This window comes from Solanum pennellii, chromosome 9 (assembly GCF_001406875.1).
Source record: "Solanum pennellii chromosome 9, SPENNV200".
In the NCBI taxonomy this organism is placed as follows: domain Eukaryota; kingdom Viridiplantae; phylum Streptophyta; class Magnoliopsida; order Solanales; family Solanaceae; genus Solanum; species Solanum pennellii.
Window position 1 is genome coordinate 75,958,976 of NC_028645.1, and position 10,115 is coordinate 75,969,090.

Sequence of the window (10,115 nt, forward strand, 5' to 3'; positions counted from 1 at the left end):
TCCTTGTCGACATTCTTCGACAGATAGAGGTTCAAGATCCTCATTTCCTTGCATAATGTTAAGTGAAATATCATATGCAAAAACATTATCCACTATGATTTTTGATCGATCTAAACTTATCCCATCACCTGTAGAACTTATAAAGAGTTCTTCATTTACTTGAGTCTCGGGTTCACTGATCTCTTCAGGAATATCAGGATTAATCAGATCTTGAATTTCTTCGTGAGATTCTTTTGTAGTGTCATTTTTTGTACTTCTTTTTCTAGGATTTTTATCTTTTGAACCCAATGGTCTACCACGCTTCAGGCGTATTTGTGATTCAGAAGCTATGACACTTGTAGATGGTCCTATTGGGAAGTCGATTCGGATATGCACATTTAATGCAGGAATATGTGACTTTGTTATCCTTTTTGAATCAGTAAATGCGTCTGGCATTTGATTTGCTATGTTTTGCAAATGGATGATCTTCTGGACCTCTTGTTCACACACAGGGGAGCGTGGATCAAAATGAGATAATGATGAAACTTTCCATGCAATTTCACTTTTAAGTTTATTTTTCTCTCCCCCTAATTGCGGAAAATTTGTTTCATCAAATCGACAATCTGCAAATCTTGCAGTCAATAAATCTCCCGTCAATGGCTCAAGGTAGCGAATTGTGGAGGGTGAATCAAACCCAACATATATGCCTAACCTTCTTTGAGGGCCCATCTTGGTGCGCTGAGGTGGTGCTACAGGCACATATACAGCACATCCAAAAATTCGAAGATGAGCAATATTTGGTTCATGGCCAAATACCAATTGTGATGGGGAGTATTTATTATAATGAGTCGGTCTGAGACGAACAAGTGATGTTGCATGTAAGATAGCATGACCCCAAAAAGTAGTAGGCAACTCACTTTTCATAAGTAGAGGTCTTGCTATCAATTGTAAGCGCTTAATAAATGACTCAGCAAGGCCATTTTGAGTATGAACATGAGCTACAGGATGTTCAACTTTTATCCCAACCGATACGCAATAAGCATCAAAAGCTTGGGATGTGAATTCTCCAGCATTATCAAGGCGAATTGTCTTAATGGGATAATCTGGAAATTGCGCTCTTAATCGTATCATTTGTGCCAATAATTTTACAAACGCCAGGTTGCGAGATGATAAGAGGCACACATGAGACCATCTTGAAGATGCGTCTATTAGGACCATAAAATATCTAAACGACCCACTAGATGGGTGAATAGGTCCAAAAATATCCCCATGTATTCGTTCTAAAAATTGAGGGGATTCAATGTTAACCTTCATTGGTGATGGCCTAGTAATCAATTTGCCTTGGCAACAAGCAACACACAAAAACTCATCATTCGTAAGAATCTTTAGGTTCTTTAATGGATGTCCATTTGAGTTTTCAATGATTCGTCTCATCATTATTGATCCAGGATGACCTATTCGGTCATGCCAAAGCACAAAAGTCTTTAAGTCAGTAAACTTCTGATTTACGATAGAGTGTGTTTCAATCGTACTTATTTTTGCATAACACAGGCCAGAAGATAAAGTTGATAATTTCTCCAACACATATTTCTGATCTGAGACAATCTTGGTAATACCAAGGTATTCAACATTCATTTCATTTATTGTCTCAACATGATATTCATTTCGGCGAATATTTTAAAACTTAACAGGTTTCTTGGGGATTTAGAAGAGAACAAAGCATCTCCTATGACAAGTTTTATCCCCTTAGGCAGAAATATAGTAGCTCTTCCGGAGCCTTCTATTAAGTTTGAATTACCAGAAATTGTAGTAACATTTGCTTTTTTTCTAAGCAAGTAGGAGAAGTATTTCTCATCTTTGAATATGGTGTGCGTTGTTCCACTATCAATTACACAAATATCTTCATGATTGATCATTGAGGTATCCATGTATTCTTCAAGATAAAAGATATAAAAGAAATAAACATTATATTATTATTACTAAACAAAAACATTACACAACCTTTTAGTTATTTACAAGTCTAGGAAAACATATTCATACTAGTTCATATAAACGACGAAAATGAAATATATTTACATTATCACAGACCCATCACCTATCAGGTGATCTATCTTTTCTTCGAGATTCTCAAAGAAATCCGCTACATCTAGATGAATGGGTTCAACAGTATCTTCCGTGATAAAGTTGGCTTCTGCGTTATTTTCACCTCCTTCAGGGAAGCTTGATATAACTCAATCAGGGGCCTTGGCGTACGACAGGTACGTGACCAATGTCCTTTTACTCCACATCGATAACATTTGTTGTCTGAATTTTTCTTCTGCACTACGTCATGTTTTTCATTCTTCTTTTTACACTGCTGGTGTTGAAGGTTATTATTTAGTGCAAGACGATCACCATGATTGAAATTTCTTCCTCGACCACGACCACGGCCACGACTGGGGTCACGACCTTTTTCACGCTTAGATTGGTGAAAATTTACCGTATTTACTTCAGGAAATGACATAGAACCAGTAGGTCGACTTTCATGGTTTTTCATCAGTAAGTCATTATGTTGTTCAACAACAAGGAGATGTGAAATTAATTCAAAATACTTTTTAATTCCCATTTCTCGATATTGCTGCTGCAGAAGCATACTCGAGGCAGGGAAAGTGGAAAACGTTTTTTCCAGCATATCATGGTCAGTGATATTTTCTCCACATAATTTTAATTGTGAGATAATTTTAATCATGGAAGAGTTATACTCACTGATAGATTTAAAATCTTGTAGTCTCAAGTGGATCCAGTCATAACGTGCCTGTGGAAGGACGACGAACTTCAGGTGGTCATATCTATCTTTTAAATTGTTCCACAACACAAGAGGATCCTTAATAGTGAGATATTCCATTTTCAAAACGGAGAAATATCATCGCCTTAGCACAGTTTTGATTTGATGCTTGATTATTTTCTTGGATGGTGTCTGCTAGACCCATCACATCAAGATGAATTTCTACATCGAGTGCCCATGATAGATAGCTTTTTCCCGATATGTCTAGAGCAAGAAATTCAAGTTTAGAAAGATTAGACATTATTTAAGAAAAGGAAATTTATACCTCCGAGACTTTTAAAGTCTTTACTTGAACTGGCAGAGACTCGTGCTGATAACGTGTTATAAAGAAAGCTCAGAATATTATATAAGAAGAAGAAGACAAGAAGTATAAGATAGAGGAGAGTAATTTTCTTATTCAAGTCTATGTAAGTTTCATATGTATATAATACAATAGTGAATGAACAACCTTATTTATGGAGTGAAAAATCATTCCAAAAGTCACCATATTAAGTATCATAATAAATAGATACATTCTTATCCAAAAAGGTTCATGAAATCTAGTGAATATGAATGATTGTTCATGTACTAACTTTATGGACTATCCATTTATTCAATAGATTTATAATATTTTTAACTTATTAATTAATAATAGAGATATTTATAAAATAAATTATTTTCGATAAGAATATTGTTAGATTATGTTATCAATCGAAAATATTTTCAGAGATAGCTACAATTTTCACGTTAATTATTACAAATTATTGTGTATTTGCCCTGAGCACATTTTTATTGTAAGTTTGCGACAAGTTTATACTATAATTGTCATTTATGCATATTTCGCTAGAGAGAACATTAGATAACTTTGATAAATCAAATTTCCTTATTGGCGTTATAAAAGTAAATATATTTTCTTCATTTGTATATAATTTAAAAATATTTTTATCCCTTCAACATTATTTAATTACCACTATCTTGTTCAATAAAATGATGGATTAAAATTTACAGACGACATCAATCACATGATTGTCGACCAATGTACTATAGAGATGAACAAAGAGAGTATAAAGATATGTTTTGATTTTTTTTCTACCTGTTATGTGAGCTATCTCAAAATCAGAGGTACAAGATGATAACATGTGTTTAATTAATAAATTTCTTAGACAATTATTCCTCTTTAAATATTTGATTAATAATATTGTTTTTATTCCGACCATATTAATATCATCTAGTTGTTTCGATTTTTAAATAAATATATATATACTCTTTCTTCTCTTTTAATAGTATGTTATATCACATTAAAATTAACTAATATTTGTTATTTATTTTTTAAAATTAATTATATTTGTTATTTACAACGTATTCCGTTAAACTATTATCAAAGAAAATCTTTATCTTTGATTATTTTACCTTGGACTAAAATCGAATACTTCATTTATTTTATATTTTTCCTTATTTGGGGTTAGGGGTGTATAAAATCGAATCAAAATCGAATCAAACTGTAAATCGCAAATCGAGTCAAACCGAAAAAAATTTGAGTATTGGTTGGTTTGACTTGGTTTGGTATTGAAAAAAAATCGACTATATTGGGTTGGTTTGGTTTTAACTAAAGAAAACCAACCTGAGACCAAACCAACCCGTCATTATATATATATGTAATTTTAAAATTTTATTTTGTATATAAAAATATTTACTTTGATATCATTTTAAAATATTTCTTATGCTAGTTTTTATCTTTTAATATATATTTAAGTTTAAAACTTAAAACTCAGAATGATCCAATAAAGATTATAGTTCATAAATGTTAATAATTAGAATAAAACTTAAATCAAAATCAAATTAATACTAATGCAAAAAGAAAATCAATTCAACACTAAGAATGACAATAATATTAAATATTGTTCTTTAATTTTACATTGGTTTAGACAATTAAAATATATAATATAATTTTAATTTTCCTTTAATATTTAGTAATGTAATTAATACTTATTAAACTTATTTTAGCATGATTTAGTACTTTTGAAATTATGATTATTTTCATTATGACTTTACAATATTTATTTTATATGATAATTTCATTATTATTTTATTATTGAATATTTGTGTGTCATCAATATTCATCTCATATTTTGTGTTATTCTTTTAAAAAAATACTTTAGATAATTATATTTTGGTTGGACTTAAGGAATTTTTTGGAGCACAAGTTAATTAAAAATATGTTTGTATGGAAGATTTACCCAAAGAATCCAAAAATCTGGAAAAATCAACTTCTTAGTTTTGTTTGATTTATAAATTTAAAAAGTCGATACAATGATTTGATTTGGTATTTAAAAAATTCGAAAAAATCTAAATCTTATTAGTTTGATTTGATTTATAAAGTTAAAATTTTTACACGAATATTTTAATTTGATATTTGAAAAATCTAAACCAATCCTGTCAATCTTCATGTACACCCCCCTATTTGGGGTATATTCATATCTCCCTAACTCCCTTTTAATGCATATTACTAATTTTTCTTGTTTGTTGATATTTGACTTGTTGGTTCCTTATTTCCTTCCATATGATCAATGTCCTATTTGTTTCATGTATATATATATAATGACATAATACATATATAATTGATCAAATGCAATTCTCTTACCATAAAACTCATTCAAGATAAAACAATATGAGGTTAACTAGCAACTCTAGTAGTATAACACAATTTGTTCTTCTACTTGCTTTTACTAGTACCATTATCAACCCTAGTGAAGCCACCATATCTCTTGGACTAGTGAACCTCGTGTCGAAATATCGACCCGTTCGGAGTCCCTCACCTAATGCTTATGATCAATCCATTTGGAGTCCACCTCCAACTCCATCAAAGAGTAACAAATATATGACAAATGATCAACTCAAAGGAAGAAACTTTGTTGGTCGCAAAAGTTATTTTGTTCCTCCTCTTTGATTGTCCATAACATTTATATGGTTTCCACTTATTATAAAATCTTGGTCATATATAATATTTTGCTTTCCTCGTCATAATTTCATGTTTATTGTGTATGTATGTATGAGTATGAGTATGACCATGCCTACACCTTATTGGAATGATAAATAAAGGAAGATGAATTGATATTGTCCATCAAACTAGTGATTATTACATTTGTGTTATCTCTTTTTTTTTTTAAATAAATAAATTATGTTCCTCTTAAAGATATTGAAATATACTTTGCTTTTGATTTATGTAATACTTTTTGAATTACAAAAATCAACCAGGTCTATTTTTCACCGTTATTTTTCATATATTTTAAAAATATTTTTGACCTGATTTAGATAATCATAATATCATGTTAAAACTCTTCCATATCCTTTTAATCAATCTCCTAAAAATAGATTTTTTTTTTCAAACTTTGTATTTACATATATGCACATTTTTTAAAGTCTCCTCTCACTATTTGTTTGTTGTTTCCTTACTTAAGTTTTTCAAAGTTCTTTTTGTTTCTAAGCATGTGTTAACATTTTTTCACGCAATTTATGTTTAAGGCCAAAAATACTACAAATGTATACGATATATTCAAATTGATGAGCATTATTGAGAAGATGATAACACAATATTTATGGGTATAATATTAAAGTGTGTATATTCTATATATAGTAAATAAGTTGTACGCTATATATAGCATATAATATTATAGTACCTTTTGTGTAATATATTTATATATAGTAATATACAATCATATGCTTAATATATGAAAACATTTTATTGGACGGCTAGCTAATTGTACTCTATATATAGTAATAATAAAATATTAGGTAAATGATATATACTTGTTTATGAATTAGCGTGCTAAACTGCTAATAGACTGTGTTGGAGCCTTTTTAGGTAATTCCTCCTCGTATTTTGATATGCATTTAATGTTTTCATCACTAGTATGGGAAAATTTTCTATTTCTTTAATCTAAATTTTAATAGTTTAAAATTGGATATACTTTAATTTGTAATATTATACATTTTATAAAATATTGTTGTGCCATATAAATTCAGGTATAAGTTCAGATACATGTATCTCGAGATACATGCATATTGAGATATACATGCATGAGGTCAAATTAGGTATAATTATTTTAGATACATACATCATACATTAAGTAGATTCACATATATCTGGATACATAACAAATTTTGGTTACCTCCCTCGTATCTCTTTCATCTCGCTTGTCACTTTCCTATGTATACGATATTCTAGATACATACAAATCACACCAAACACATACAAATACATGCATATGGTGTATATCTAACATGATTCGCACGTATCTGAAATACATAACGAACCTCACTCACATTTCTCGTCTTTTCGCTTGCCTCTCTCTCTATTTTGTAGATATATGTCGATTAATTAAATCACGTTAAATTACTATAACTTTTTTGATATATTTCTTTCTTGTTGTCTGATTTATCATCTTTCAAAGGTTTTGCTATGTTAACTCATACATTACGCTATGGACTATGATTATTTTACTTTTAACACCTCATATCCTTCCACCTTATAATTGGACCCCAATTTTCCTAACTCATTCGATATACACTCATGCTAAATCAAGAACTCATTTATTAGCACTTATCTATAGTCATTTTTCATTACTATCCCCTAAATGGGTGCCACGTTATGTGTATTTAAATAATTGAAAGTCAAGGTATGCAAACATTGTGCTTTGACATATTCTTATCAAATATATTTAGCAAACGCTTCCATTGACATTCATACAAACAAAATTGAGAATAATCAAATTTGACATCGACATTGAATAAAATTGCAACGATACGGAGAATTAGTAGGCCTCTGGGATAACCCGCTTACCTCAGTTTGTCATCAATTCGATTTCGATAGCGGACTTTTCCCATTTTTTTTTCTTTTTTTAGATGATTGCATAAATTGAGAACGGTCCAAGATAATTTTGATTTTAAAAAGAAAAAATTGACATAAATTTCAGCTTTGATCAATACACAAGTACGGTATAAAACTTTCAGCATGTAATGCCAGATATTAGGCAAAAAAAAATAAATAAATGAAATTACAAAGGAAGCAAATTATATTTGTCAAACAAATTAAATTTAGTACCCTAAAAGAATGAACCAATATATCTACGTAACTATCGACACATTTGATATTTTTTTTCTTATTATGAAAAGGTATAGTTAGATTGTTAGTATAATAATAAGCCAAGATTTATATTAATTCAAGCCACGCCCAATGCAATTTTAGTCTGCGGGTATTTATTATGAGTATGAGGATGAACAAACTCTTTGCGACCTGCAAAGTTCCTTTGACCAACTTGGCTTGTAATTTGAGTACGAGCGTTAGTGCCTGGGTTTGGAGTTGGTGTAGGGACCTGATTCCATTGGAGAGATTGTAACAAAAGATGTTCGTAATTATTTCCCCTCAAAAAATCTACTTTTTTTTCGTTAAGAATTCGAGAAGCATCATTTGATGTGATGCTAATTAGAAGTATAAACAGTAGCACCCTGTAGCTATATTCAAAAGGAGATGGAGTATAGCTACTTTGAGTTTTCATGTTTGATTATGATATGGAAGAAAATGAAAATGATCTTTTTTCGCTTTTTCAAGATATATCTATCCAATCGATAATTGTTTATTACTTGACTCGATGTATGATTTGTTTTGTTTGCAAAGGTGTGAGATTTTTGTTATAATGGATATGAATTGAATTTTTGATGGCTATTTAAACTCATGCAATAACGTGTTAGCAAGACTTGAATTTTTATTTTTTTTTGGGTAAACAAGACTTGATACTTTTCTTTTTCAAGTTTATGCAATAGTCTTGACCGTTGACTGTTTGGGCTCTCAAAGAATTCTTGAATTGAATGAGTCGCATTAATATTAGTATGCTTTAGAATTATTTTTTAACTATATAGGTATATAATAAAAACGAAGAATTACATTATTAGATATACTTTATCATCATATATATTATTATTATTGTTATTTTTTAAAATATTACGTATCTTATCATATATTGAAGAAAATACATTTAGATACATATAGTTCTGCTTTCAAGTATACAAAAATAGAGAGAGAGGCGAGCAAGAATATTGGAGAGAGCGGGGAACGAGATTCGTATCTGGAGTGATTCACATGTATCTGAAATACCAGATATATAAGAGTGTGGTAACTGAAATTTGCTATATAAATATCACATATACATGCAAATCTATTTGGATACACTTATTTAAAATAAAATACACCTAATTTTGACTTTATAAATACGAAATACATGTATGTGGATGTATCTATATAAATAAGTTCACCAATGATCCCTATATATATATAATATATATACTAGTGTTATTTGGTCCGTCCTAAGTCTGGGTCCAAAATCAATGTTAAAAATAAATTTCTAGAGAGTTTCTTTCCAAAAATAAAAAAACGTCCTGCTTTTAACTTCTTTGATTTTGTAGCATCACTTTGATATTTTGTGAAGACTTCTAAAATTTAAAGTATAAAATGGTATCTGAAAATTAAAGGATAATTGTTTTTAGTTCTTTTAAATTTATATGTAGTAATTTGTGGGGTAAATTTTTATGTCAAATTAGACACATTTTGTCATTTTAATTTTTGAAAGATAGTTTAAATATTTTTTGGAACTTAGAAATTAGATATTTAAAAACTACGAAAAGCGGAATACTATAAATTGCAATGCACCAATCAACATAATGATGCTCTTTTTAACATATTGATTAAAGTTAATATAATTTGGTCCTCAAAATGTGAAACGTGATAAATATTATATGTGTAACGACCTGTTTAGTCGTTTTGAGCAGTAGAGTTTATTCTGGTAATAACTGTCAGGGTCGACGGATTCCACGACGAACCGTCGTGGGCACGACGGACCGTTGAGGGGGTCTCGTTCCAAAACACTTAGATTCTGAAAATTTGGGTACTGAGATCGACTCTCTGAACTTCACGACGGAATGGCAGGACGAACCGTCGTTGGCACGACGGACCGTCACAAATCTTTCCACAAAATTGACTCTCTGAACTTTGTGACGGACATGCAGTACGGACCGTCACAGTCGTGACGGACCGTCACAGTCGTGACGGACCGTCACAGACTGCGTAACCCTGATTGGGTCGGATTTCTGTTAAAAGTTTTTAAAGGGGCGTTTTGGACTATTCATGCTTATAATTATAAAGTTAGTGGGTTAAGGTTAATAATTCAATTACTTGGGGGTTAAAGGAGATAACCTTGAAAATAAATAGTGGGTTATTTTTACCATCTTTTATACTTAATTATATGACAATTAGGGTAAAAGAAAAAGGGTTTGAATAAGA